The following is a 14,673-nucleotide window of genomic DNA, read 5'->3' as shown; positions in this document are numbered from 1 at the left end:
ATAAACACCTCAGGGTGAAGTTGTATGCATAGGCCCCAAGTACTGTCCTGATAGGGGTAGAGTGAGTCAGGTTCAGGCCTGCACTTTTTTAGAACATAGGCTTGCCTAATATGATGGAAACCAAGCTGACTGCGTTGGTTATTTACTTTGGAACTGCAAGGTGGACTTGAAAAGTGTCCCAGAGGTGAAAAGATAGAGCAGGCCAAAGGGCTTTTATATGAAAAGAAAAAATTAAAGAAGCCACCGTGAAAGAGTAAAGCCTGAATATCCATTACTGTTACTTAAAATGTAATTTTATCTTTTTGCAGTGTATTATTGTACCTCCATATCCAAGAGGATGTTCTTGGAATACATTTGCAACTTAGCATACCAACTGGACAAATAACTGTTAATAAATAAATAGGTTTCCATTTCCCAAAATAAATACAGAATGTGAAACATTCTAGGCTGTATGTGATTAATATGTCTCTCTTATTACTGAATTCTTTACTACAACACAATTGTAACCTTAGATAGGGAAATGAGAGAAAATATACAGTTGTACAACATTAAATGCATGATCACCCCCATCCTGCTATAAATAGCATTAAGCATCTAGTAAATTAAGGCAAGAGTCAGCCAACCTATGCCCATTTTATTCTTTTGAGACTGTGGACAGAAAATCAGAGTTTTCTATCTGAGTACAATCATCACAAATAATTTTGCCAAAAGAATTAATGTTGACAAATACAATATATACCTTTATTTTGTGCCGATACTATTAATAGGATGTATGAAAATATGGCCATAACTTGAAAAGTGTAACACAAAAATAATACAACTTTTTTGTATTATGCTAGAGCAAATGATAATGGAAGTGCATACATCATTAGTTGTTATTAATAGTCATATCGCAGTAGTGCCCAGAGGCACACACTTAATTGCTGTCCTGAATCAGGATCTGAAGTCCTATTGTGCTAAGTGCTGTGCAATCATATAGGGAGAATGGTCCCTGAGCCAAAGAGCTTACAGTCAGAGGAGATGAGCAGCATATGAAGGGTTCTTGAGAAAAAGACAATGAAATGTGCAGTTTGTAGCTACATAAATACATTTGTGTATGTACATTTAGTATTTTATTTTAATTAATTATATAAATAATTAAAGCCATTAACTTTCCTTAACTGCTCCCTCAGCCTAGCCATTAAATATTGGCTATTTGTTGTAGGCATTGTGGCAGACATAGGTCTTGAGATGGCAGTGGAAGGAAGAGAAGGTGGTAGCCTTACAGATCCGTTGAGGAAAGACACTCCATAAATAGAGGAAGGAGGGAGGCAAGATGTTTGTGGATGAATAGGGCAATCAAAAGTCAAAACTGACACTGTTGGTGGAATAGAGGGAGCGAGGGCCTCACAGTTTTAATACTGCTTCAGTAAAGGTGTATGTTGACTAACTACTGCCTCTCTCCTCTTTCCATACTGCCACAATTATGATCAGCAGTGTCACTTCAGACGGAGCTCCCTCAGTTCATGAGAGGTTCTTGCAGGCAGCTCATCCTTTGTCAGGGGCCCTCAACTTTAAAATACACTCCCCCTGCCATGGTCTAAAGTTGCTTGTGTCTGCTGACCTTCTGGGCTCAGGCAAACACCTGTCAGTGATAGTCTAAGTATACTTATTCCTGCCACAGTGAGGTCTCTTGCAGCCCTACATTACTATGATTCTATGATGTTCTTGGACAGGCATTCCAGGAGCGCTGAGGTGTATGAGATCTGAGAGATGAGGATTTTGATTGTGTTCTCTGTGGCAGGGGTTGGGTTTTGTAGTCTCTGGTGTGGTTTTTCCTGTAGTTTTTAATGTACGGTGTTTTATTGCTTTGGGTTGTATTTTTAATATTTTGTCAGGGTTCCTGGAGCCAGAAAATGGGTATTTTCTGTTCATTTTAGATATAAATAAATAAACATAACATACAGCTTGTCTTCTTTACAACTTGCTGATATATCGCTGCCCACCACAAGTATCTGGAGTCATCTCCACAGCCCAACCTATTGATCCTCACATAAAAGAGCTTTAAGGAGTCATATCAATTCAGGGATTTGGCATACAGGAGGAATAGATGTTTATTGCCTGGTGACTTTGTGCTCCATCCTTCCATTCCTGGCAACAGTGAAATAAATAAATAAATAAATAAATAAAACAACCCTTGGTCCATAAGAGAAAATTAATTTTATTATTCTTTCCTACTTCCCCCATGCAGAGTAAGGAGGATTTGCTCATCTGATTGGCTAGTGGACAGAAACTCCTTAACCTGATGCTATTCAAAATGAATAATAATAATAATTACACAACCACTGGGTAGTGAGTAATGGTAATTTTGTAATGCCAGTCAGAGAAATTTCATCCAGACACCCCTGAAAGTGTTGCCATGGGTACTATACTGTGGAGGGTTGTATCTGTGTTAAATATAATAATGTCTGGTGGAGAGAACTATAATAATAATATCTGATGGAGCGAATGCACAAGGGCAGGGGGAAAAACCTGAAGTATAAGCTGTTTTGTTTGGAATTCCTTTTCTGAAGATGCTGGGTGTAATGAGCATTTAAGTAACTAGTTTTTTTTATTTTACTGAAACTGCTGAATTTTCCAGACACTGCCAGAATCTTTATTTGCAGTGTTTTTTCCTTGCCATTCTTAGCCTTGCCTGGATTTATTATAGAGTATGTGGTGCTGTTCCTACGCAGTGTTTCTAAGTTGTGGAAGAGGAGAATATAATCAGGAGGGTATGTCACCCTTGGCATTGTTTTCACTCCTACATGGAAATTCAGTAGTGTGTGATTTTCAGCTGTAGTTCTTTATTCATACCTTCTCCATGGCAATCATCTAATGCGGGTTTTTTTTTTTTTTGGTAATGTTCTGATAGGTGAAATATTAGCTCCACTCTTTGTAACAGTGAACCTGTCAAATTCTCATAAGTAATTGTCTGAGAGATCCCCTTTCATCCACCTGTGATCACTTAGCAGATCAAAAAAGTCAGACACCATTTAAAGACCCGAGGATCCTAAATCAGTCTCAAGCTGCTGCTTTTAATGGTTTGTTTTGACGGAGAGGATGGGTCACATGGTTTGCAGTGTTATGTCTGGCTGCCTGTGAAACTAGGTCATTGAAACCTCTAGTAGAGGGAAAGCTGCTATCTTTAATTCTCTCTCTCTCTCTCTCCTCTCTCTCTCTCTCTCTCTCTCTCTGACGTGGCCTTTCTTGCAATTACAGTAACAGCCCAACTTACTACAAATTGGACCACAAGGAAAAAATACACAGGTCATGAAAGATCTTCATACACCAAAACATGTACACTGCTAAGGAAAAAATAAGCATTTCTAAGAGCTAAGGGTTTTACATATGTCACAACTGAAAGATGGGTGCAGAATAGATTACATTTGTCTTTAGTATTACACTTGCAATTTTTCTCATCTAACATTTGGGTTTGATTTAAAGCGAACTGAATTAATTGGAAAGACACCATATTTTCCTTTCTGGCAAAATATAAACAAACATTTTTTGTTTTTGTTTATTAATAGGGCATGAAAACTTGTGTGTGTGTCTGTAGATACATATATATATATATATGTGTGTGTGTGTATGTCTACACACACACCCCCTAGATGCCCTACTGAAGCAATATATTTGTGAGTAAATCAAGTATGTTGATGCCAGAAGTACTTTGTTCCCAGCAGCAGAGTATATAAAGAGAAGTGACAGCCAAAAAACACATTCATCTTTTTTCGGTGCTCCAAAGATTGAATGATCTAAGTTTTTTCAACGTGTTAAGAGTAAATAGCTCAGACAGAGTTTTATAAGATCTGCACTGTAAGAAGTTCTCCTTATTAAAGTGTCAGATCTTGATTCAAAGGCAATTCAAAGAGTTACTGGCACTACAAAGGCAATTGCTGTATGTCCATTAATTTCAAAAGGATAAAACTTGTTGTTCCAGGTAAGTTTTAAAGGTGGATTTCTTCATTTTTTGAAGTCACTATGCTCTAACTCTAAATAGTTCAGCAATACGGACAACATTTCTCAGACAAGCACAAGAGGAAGTATTGTAGTACATTTATACCACAAGAATTATGTTGTTTTAAACTAAAGCTTCCATTGTAAATTTGTTTGAGACATTTCTAATGTTGGGCTGAATTTGACGTGAGCTGAACCATAATACTGTGATTTATTCATCCCCCCTCCACCTAATTCAGACTTGAGTCCTGGGTGGGAAAGCAATTTCAGGATCAGCCCATTATTATCAAGGGCCAGATTCTGATTCCCTTAGTCCACAAGCAGCATCACTGAATTTAATGAGATTACTCATAGTATAAGCTGCTATAGAAGGTGAATAAGGGCTGTCATAATCTGCCCCTAAGTCATGAAGTTATACTAGGTATGCAAAAACAATTGATGTTCGAATGTTGTTAGAAGGGGACATTCAGGAATTTCCTTTCTGTGAGACTGCTTCTGCTAAGGCATTACGCAACATGGGTAAGAGTGGCTCAATCCAGCCTGTCACATGATCACCAACAGTCTTGTAGGGCAGTGAGAAGGGGCCCAGTCTTGCAGCCATCATTCATTACTGCTGTAAATAGGAATTTTGCTTAGTAAGGTTTGCCAGATTGGGCCTAAGAGGAGGAATTGGTGTGGAGTTGCTATTGTGTCTGAATACTATGCACATCACCACAGTGAGAGGTATAACATCTCTATGTCACTCATCAACAGCTCACTGAAATCAATGGGAGTCAACTTCAATAAGCTTTGGATCAGGCCCATGTCCTGGACTGATAAATATGCCTTTGAATTTCCTCTTTAAATTTAATTTTGGTCATTATTTGTCATTATACATTGCTACTTTTGAGAGTGAAAGTGAGAGAGAGAGCGAGAGAGAGAGAGATTTATATTGATAAAACTCCTCAGGAAAACTGAAGTGAGGTTATTTTTAAAATGAGAAAAATTAGATGTTTGATTGGATTTATATATAAAAGAACTGTAGCTGCCATTCTTAGTGGAGCAGATGTAGTATTATATATTTTCCTTACGGTCTGATGATTTCCTATCATCAGGGAGATCTTTAAGACACTCTTCAGTAATGAGCCAAATTCAGGTGGCAGGGAAATTACAGCTTACTTTTCTCCAGAGGAGACAGTCTTTATTGTATTGTTTATCTTCCTAATTGTGTGTGCTCTTTCTATGCTTCGTATGTTGTTAATTGCTTCTGAGCTTCATGTTGTCAAATGACTGATTAAAACTGTAAATTTAGTCCCCTTTAGCTTCTGCTTAGAGAAACTACATGTATTTACAAGTGCAGGGCTAAATTCTCCCTCTCTGGTAGGTTTGTTTAAGGCTTAGCATGGATGTCAGTCAGAGATTTGTGCATAAAGGAAGATATAAATAACCCTCAAAGAGATTTTTTGTGCTACTTGGAGAGAGGAGGTTAGCCTAGACTTTGGCCAAATAGAATTGGATATCTGGAAAGACAAGAGTAACCTAACCTCTTAGGTAATTCTGACTAACTCCAGAACCCAGGAAACACAAAACTTTCAATGAACGGGCACACAAAGAGTCCAGACATGCATAAAATAATTTAGTATCCCTTCTTCCCTGTTCATTAATACTCTTCCTATAATATTAATTTGTGTGGCTATCCCACACTGTAACAGAGTGTATTGCTAATAAGCCACAGGTTTAGACCATATGGACAAATGAAAATTTGCTATGAGGAGAGTAATGACAGTTCTGTATGAAAGATACATTCATCCTAAATTGCAACTGAGTATCCGTTATATATTTAAAGTATGTTTGAGGATTTCCCCCCTACATTTTGGCAGTATTTAAGCATATGCGCATGAGACTGGGAAACAGGTATCTGCCCATTTAAGATTTTTGGGACCAGTTTTGTTCCCTTTACTCTCATGAATTGTCCCATAGACATGGGTCCTAGGTTTGGGTGTACAAACAAAATCAATGGACATGACTAACGGCAGTTAGTATGTAACTCAGGCCTTTTGATTTATACCCAGACCTCTGCTCAGGAGGAGCATTGGGAGACATTCTGGCTCTAAAAAGGCAGAATATGTTCTGAGTCTTGCTGTTAAACAATAATAGAAAGCCAGTTTAAATGTATTATAAATGTTTTTGGATGTTTTCTACATTTTCAAATGTACTTATTTGAATTACAATGCAGAATACAAAGTGTAGAGTGCTCACTTTATATTACTATTTTTTATTACAAATATTTGCACTGTAAAAAAACAATCTAGAAGTCAAAGTATGAAGGGGCATACAAATTTTTAGCATATATGGCACAGAAATACCTTGCAAAGCTGGCTACGACAGTGCCATGTGAACACTTGTTCTCACTTTTGGGTAACAGTATAAATAAGAAGTGGGTAGTATAATTTCCCGTAAATGTAAACTACCTTGTTTGTCTTAGCGATTGGCTGAACAAGAAGTTGGACTGAGTAGACTTGTAGGCTCTAAAGTTTTACCATGCTTTGATTTTGAGTGCAGTTATGTAAAAAAAATAAATTCTACATTTGCAAATTGCACTTTCATGATAAAGAGATTGCGCTACTGTATTTGTATGAGATGAATTGAAAAATACTATTTCTTTTATTTAACTTTTTTACAGTGCAAATATTTGTAATAAAAATAATATAAAAGGGGCACTGTACACTTTGTATTCTGTGTTGTAATTGAAATCAATATTGAAAATGTAGAAAAACATCCATAGGCAGCTCCTCCTCTGGCTGATGGTGCCATGGAGTGGGCAGCTGTGGTATTTCCCCCTCTGCTGCTGGTGCTCGGAGTTGTGGTTTCTGCTCAGCTTCCACCACCCTTTGAGTGCTCATGCAGCCAGTCAGAGCTGTCCGGGTGGCTGCAGGCCCAGCAGAGCCCTCAGGGAGTAGCCACCAGCACACAGCCCCAGACAGGTGGGTGGCCCACTGAGGTGAGTCAGGAGGAGGAGGTGGTGCTCCCTCCCTGGATCCCACTATGCAGTGCAGGCCAGAGCTCTCCGTCCCTTGCCCTCCCCAAAATAGAAGTCAAATATTCCTATGCCCAAAGGGTTCCCACCCCTGGCCTGGAGCCCCAAGTCACCCTCCCCCCTCCTGGGCCCTGGAGTTTTTCTAGATGTTGTGGGGGGGCCTCAGAAAGAAAGTCTGAGACACCCTGATTTGGAGGACAATGAAGGGATTATTAAGGAGGGATGACTGGAAAAAACATATGACACTGTAGCTTTAACTCATGTTGAGTCTTCTTAAAAAATATATTACTAACTCCCACAGGAAAAGGGAACTTCGTTCCTGATCATAATACAAGGGCCACATCCTCATCTGTGGGAATTTGGCATAGTTCCATAGAAGTCAATGGCACAAATGAAGAAGTTAAAGGAGTGTGTCATGATTTGTCATAATGGTTCCCTTTTCTCCTTATTTGTTTTGGAGATGGGAGACATTGCCACTCACAAGAATCTGCTCCATTATCTTGCCCGGTTTCAGTGTCACTCTGGCAGGCCTATAATGACATTGAAACTGGGCAAGATAATGGAGCAGCTGATATAGGACTCGATTAATAAAGAATTAAAGGAGGGTAATGTAATTAATGCAAATCAACATGGATTTATGGAAAACAGATCCTGTCCAACTAACTTGATATCTTTTTTTTTTATGAGATTACAAGTTTGGTTCATAAACATAATAGTGTTGATGTTGTATACTTCAACTTCAGTAAGGCATTTGACTTGATACCACACAACATTTTGATTAAAAAACTCAAATAATATAAAATGAAAAAGGCACACATTAAACGGAATAAAAACTGGCTAACAGATAGTTTTCAAAATGTAATTGTAAATGTGAAATCGTCATCAAGCAGGTATGTTTCCAGTGCATCCCACAGGGATCAGTTCTTGGCCCTATGCTATTTAACATTTTTATCAATGATTTGGAAAATATCTTTAAATGATCACTGATAAGATTTGTAGATGACACAAAAATTGGGGAGTGGTAAATAATGAAGAGGACAAGTCACTGATACAGAGCAATCTGGACCGCTTTGTAAACTGGGTTCAGACAAACAATATGTCACTTAATATGGCTAAATGTAAATGTATACATCTAGGAACAAAGAATGTAGGTCTACAGTAGTGGTTCTCCAAGAGCTGTAATTCACCTCCCGAGAAGTGGTATCTAAGTTGATGGAAGAATTCTTCCATCGACCTAGCACTCTCTGTGCTGGAGATTAGATTGGTTTAACTACTAGGGATTTTTCAGACCCCTGAGTGATGTAGCTGGGTCAACCTAGCTTTTTAGTGTAGACCTGGCTATGCTTACAACATGGAATACTGTATCCTGGGAAGCAGTGACTCTGAAAAAGACATGATAGATAATCAGTTGAACATGAGCTCCCAATGTGCGGCTGTAGCCAAAAGACCTAATGCGACCTTGGGATGCCTAAACAGGAATTTTGAGAAGGAGTTATTTTACCTCTATATTTGACACTGGTGTGACTGCTGCTGGAATGGTGTGTCCAGTTCAAGAAAGATGCATTTGTATGGGTTGCCATGAAAATTATTAAAGGGTTAGAAAACATGCCTTATAGTGAAAGATTCAAAGAGCTCAATCTATTTGGCTTAATAAAGAAAAGGTTAAGGGGTGACTTGATTAGTCTGTATGTAACTGCATAGGGAACAAATACTTAATAATGGGCTCTTCAAGCTAGCAGCAAAAGGTATAACATGATCCAATGGCTGGAAGTTGAAGCTAGACAATTCAGACAGGAAATACGGTGTACATTTTTGACAGGGAAGGTAATTACCCACTGGAACAGCTAACCAAGGGTCATGGTTGATTCTCCATCACTGACCATTTAAAAATCAAGATTCGATTTTTTTTCTAAGAGACATGATCTAGGAATTATTTTGGGGAAGTTCTATGGCCTGTGTTATACAGGACGTCAGATTAGATGATCACAATGGTCCCTTCTTGCCTTAGAATTTATGAATAAAATACTGTAAGATCAAAGTCTAATTGTGTTTAATTAACAATTGTTACAAATGATAACATGAACTGAAATTTAAGTCCCACTTTATATGACCCCATCATTTTAGTATCTGACATAATACACATGTGAAGAAGGAGATTTTTCCCCCCCATTGGATTCAAATGGGCTTTGTATCATACCCTAAACCAGAAAAAGGTAGATTAGGCCACAATTCTGCAAGCAGGCACCTGCTTAACTTGACTCATATGAATAGTCTCATTAACTTCAAATTTCAAAACCAACTTTCACTTGGAATGTCCCCATTTCATTGTGGAATTGGTTTAATTACACTGGAAAAAATAAGAAACACGTTCATTTTAATTTGAATTTCAAGTGTGACTTCCTCCGTGTCTCAGTTCCTCTTCTGCCAAATACTACCCTGCCTCACATGGCAGTGCTCTGATTTGTGAGGTGCTCTTATTTGTGGGGTCAGCTCTATTATTGTAATGGAAGAGGGTAGCACTGAAAACCAGCACCATCTAAATCTGAAAGGAGGAAGACACGTGAAGCTATTATGTAAATATTTCTACTGAAATTCATTCATACAGTTGTAAAGCAAACAACTGAGATCTGTGCCACTGAGCACAATCTGTAATGTAGAAAGAGAAACAGATTTCCTAGCATATATTTAAGCTCTTCATCTGAGGATAAAACATTCACAACAGGCTAGAACTCTACAGATTTTTTTCGTTGGAGGCTGTTTGCTGATTTTTCCCCCTTGTCTTTCCTTAATCTATATTGTATGATCATTTCATACATTTTGTGAAGTGCTTGTAACATGCCAAAAGTAAACCTACTGTACTGTACCTTGGCTAAAAGTCAGCTTTCTGAGCCAAGGATTTCTCTGTTCCGAGATGTACCAGAGTCATCAGAGCATCTCGTCCTTGACTGTCTTAAAAGTTTCAGAAATGATTTATGTCAGATTTGACTCTTTTCTGGAGGTGATTGGTCAAATGTTAGGGCTGTAGGTGTGTGATGTCAAAAGGAAAATGCTGGTGCTGGAGGGAATAATACCATAGTGTTTGCACTTCTGAAGCACTTCCGTGTGAGTATATTGGCTAACACTATACAGTAGACCTTGTCAGAAAATTGGATTTTTCATCAACATTTGCTGACCATCTCTATTGCAGATATCTAATTAGTGAAGTCTCATAACACCACTGTGTGGTAGGTTCTACTATGGTGATGGGGGGCCATATAAGAACCTAAATTGATTATCTCCACTTCACAGATGGAGAAATGAGAGATCAGGAGGTTAGGTTTGGCACACAGACAGTCTTTGATAGATCTGACAATAGAATTCAAATCACCTAACTCTCAGTGCAGGGCTTTATAAGTGGATCTTACTGATGATGGCCATGATTCGTCATTACTCTAGAAATTATTAAGGAGACCAAGCAGCTGATAAATTCATTTGGATCTTGAAAAGTACAAACTGTGAAAACAACATATTCAGACTGAGCTATCCAGACAGTTTGGGTGGCAAATAGACCTGAAAAGGTTTTAATCACGATTGGCAAGAGCACATGGAATACAGCTTTTACTCCATCTGTTTGAAATGGATTTACTCATAGTCTGCCTACAAGAGTAGAAATGCAACTAGTTTGCTAGACATTTTGAGTAAAGTTTTCAACAGCACATAATTCCTACTGAAAGTCAATATAATTTAAGCACTTTTGAAAATTTTCTCTTTTTACTGTTTAATGATTTATTATATTTAAATGTTTAATTTTTCTGTTGAGCTGGTTTCTTTTATTCTGTCTTTAACTCTGTTTTATTCACTTGTTACCATTCTTCCATACCAATATCCATTTTGTTATCATGGTAGTGGCTCACTGGGGCATGGGCTGGCCTGAAAAGACTCTGAAAAGTGTACGAGTTATTTTAGCAGATTGCTCAAACAGCTGTTTCAGTTTTGCAGCAGTTTCTTTTATATTAATCCAACTGAGACTTTGACAAAACTTTAGACAGTTTAAGAGCATTCTAGTCATAACTGCCTTGAAATTTATTTTCATCCCCAGATTTGGCAGTAACAGACCTTGAGTCAGGGAAAACATATTAATCAATGCTCCATCTGCACAAGATAAGCTGAAATATTTTGGTCTACATTTTCAGAAGTGACTGGTGGCTTTGAGTGCCCAACTTGAGATGTTTTGAAGGGCCCGGATTTTCTGAAAGTGATAAGCACATACTTTCTGAAAATCAGGCTCCTTTAAGATATCTCAAATTAATCACTCAAAATCACTAGTAATTTTTTTAAATATTGGCTAATCTTTGTGGGTCTTTTTAAAAAGTAGTTGGTAGAGCCATTAGTTATTTCCATTAATACCCCTGGAAAAATATAACCTGAACACACTAATTTGCTTGTGTTCATGTTTTCCATATGGTCATTTACCTGAAGTAAATGTAAAAGGTATCAGCCTGAGTTTAGAAAATATCATGCTACAACACATATGTCTTTAGTGAGTGTGATCTTAAACAATGGCTTTTGAGAAAGCATAAAATATTGTGTATTAAGACTTTTCTAATGCCGGTCACGCACTTTTTTTGGCCTTCATGCCCTATTTGCTTCATTAAATATCTGCTGGCTATATGTTTGACTGGAAGGTGTTCTTCAGAAATTTTAAGAGGAAAGGGGATATTAATTATGAGTACTCTAGGCACTACTATTGTTCTTGTTCACATTTGTACAAATGGTAATGCCACATAAACTCAATTCACCAAGTGCTTGCTGATACACACATGGGGCTTTTCTATCTGTTTCATAAGTGAAGACAGCTATGAATAAAAATGGGTAAAGCATTAGTTATCCTGGCTGGAGAAAAGATTTGAGCTAAAATCCTTATATTCACAGTCTCCACTAAGTACAATAGCCATTAGCAAATACACGGACTTTTTCGCTCACATCATTTAGCCACCATCTTATTTACCTGTCTGTTGGCCTTGTCCACCTGCAAAGGCCAGGCAGCTCCACTGCCACATCCTCTGCTGAAGCAAGATTACACTTACCCTCAGGAAAAGGACCTGGCTCCAACCCAAATCTCTCTTTGTCATATTCTTTAACTCCTCTCCTTTATTAAGTCTCCCAATCATAGACCTAAGCTGAAGCTGAATGTATTCACATGACCCTTCTATTGCCAATGAACATAAGAGGGGCATCAGCTGACCACCCAGCTGCCCCTCCATTCATGTTAACTCAGAGGTCCAACACTGAGGTCCAGCTGTGAACTTTCAGGGGGAACTGGCAACCCTCCAGCTTTCAGGTCCGGCTCTGACATCCAGACCTCCCTACAAAGGAGACCCTACAGCACTGATTCAGGAACTGTCTGACATGCAGTAGAGCCTCCATTTGTCCTCAATAATAAATGAAGTCTGACCATGAATGAGGAGGCAGGTGACTACCAGGTACAAAATATCCAAAGGCACCAGGTGTGAACTTGAAGATGGCCATACTTGTAGCACATACAAAATCTTCTTGGATACTCCAGCCCTCTTAGTCAACTCCCACAATCCTGCTAGTTTTTTAGCAGTGAGTAACTGTACCCACCTCTGTATCTAACTTAGTCTACAGACAAGCCAGCCTAATGGAAGGGGACTCTTTATTTTTCTTTTGGGGAAACCTACCGGAGAACCTGAAATGAGCCCAATAGGCTTGTTTCCTATTTTGAATCCACCCCTGGTGCAAATAAAACTGTACCCAGGTAGCCCATACCATTGAAAATACAAACCTGGTCTGTGTACCGCTATTCTCTCTGACAGTGTACCGAGCCTTTAGAGTATGTTTACACGACAAGCAGCAACTCATGGCAGCATGTCTCAAAGTATGGGTCTACAGACTCAGGTTCACAGGGCTTGCCCTATGGTGCTAAAAATAGCTCTGTAGATGTTTGGACTCAGGACCTCAAGCCCAGCTTCCTCCCTAGCCTTCACAGCCGGAGCTTGAATGTCTGCACAGCTATTTTTAGTACTGTAATGTTTACCCCGTAAGCCCAAGTCTGTAGACCTAGGCTCTGAGACTCGCTGAAGTGGGTTGCTGCTTGCTGTGCAGATGTACCCTTAGAGGCTGAGTATTATCAGCATCCCTTGCAAGTAGCTGGGAAGCACCTGGCTGGAAAGCACCTGGCTGCTAATTTGCAAGCTGTCACCATGTTTACAGCAGGATGAAGTAAGAATAAGCGAGAGAGAAGGAGAGAGCTCATTATTCTATGTCTGTTCCATCATTCACAACTTCTTCATATGAAGTGAGTGGCTTAAGTGATGTTTTACAGGTACCTTTTTGGGCACTTACATCAAAAGAAAGTCTCGCAGAGCTGCTATCCTGAACCTGCACCTTGTTTAAAACAAATAAATCTTACCTCTGGCTAAGTGGCCTAAACTCTCTGAGAACTCTGAAGTTTGGAATCAGTCTATCAAATCTACCTCTTTATCTGATATATTAAGTCCTACTGAACACCCTTCCCACACTATGCTGTCCCTTGTCATGGCAATCCCACAGAAGTGCCCATAGCATCTTGAGCTCAACTGCAAATGAAGCTATTCTCATAGATTCATAGATATTTAGGTCAGAAGGGACCATTATGATCATCTAGTCTGACCTCCTGCACAACGCAGGCCACAGAATTTCACCCACCACTCCTGCAAAAAACCTCACACCTATATCTGTGCTATTGAAGTCCTCAAATCGTAGTTTAAAGACTTCAAGGAGCAGAGAATCCTCCAGCAAGTGACCCGTGCCCCATGCTACAGAGGAAGGCAAAAAACCTCCAGGGCCTCTTCCAATCTGCCCTGGAGGAAAATTCCTTCCCGACCCCAAATATGGCGATCAGCTGCTACCAGTCCTGCACCTAGATGGGGGAACCTGCCAGACCTTTGCCCCATTCTAATGAAGTCATCTTCCCGGGGGCTGGGACAAGTGTATACTGTTTGGGTGCCATTTTTGTTTACCTCTGTGTTTCCTTTTACATAACATTTGCCCTCAATGAAGGCCTAGCATAGTTGCTTGCTAAGATAAGGTCTCCAGCTTGCTGTGCAATCGACCTGGGGTTGCTTCATTCCCATGCCCATTTCAGCCAGCAATCTAAGTTCCTCCAAATGAGCTCATATCATAGCCCTACAAGTAGTTTTGGGCCTGACAGTCTGATTTGCTATATTTTGGAAAAGGCAAATATTTGTTCAGCAATCTGCCTGCACATGACAGGTGGGTGGCACGCCTGCTTTCACAGGTCCAAGTTATTCCATTAGTCTCTCTGCCCTTATCTCTCCTTCTGCCCTGACTTCCATCATCAATTCCCTTTCCCATAACAAGATTGTTTCTGTATATTGCCCTTTAAATATTATCTCTATTTGCTTTGTTGGAGAAGTTGTGCCATGATTGGACCAGCCAGTCTTATTTAAGCCTGCCTCATTGAAAAATTGGGACTGTTGGCTGTGATGGCACTTACCGCAGTATATGTCCCTTCCCACACAGGGGAGCCATCTCAATGGCCTCAACTGCTTGCCTCCTAGCAACTTTTCTTCTGAGTTTGTTGAATGTCACACCCCCAGGCAAGGGGAAGGGCATAAATAGTCCTCCCCTTGGGACTATGGAAGCCAATAGGCTTATGTGGCATTCTTCTGTCCAAC

This window comes from Lepidochelys olivacea (genome assembly GCF_965140295.1).
Source record: "Lepidochelys olivacea isolate rLepOli2 genome assembly, chromosome: 1".
NCBI lineage: Eukaryota > Metazoa > Chordata > Testudines > Cheloniidae > Lepidochelys > Lepidochelys olivacea.
Note: the sequence above shows the minus strand (reverse complement) of the source record.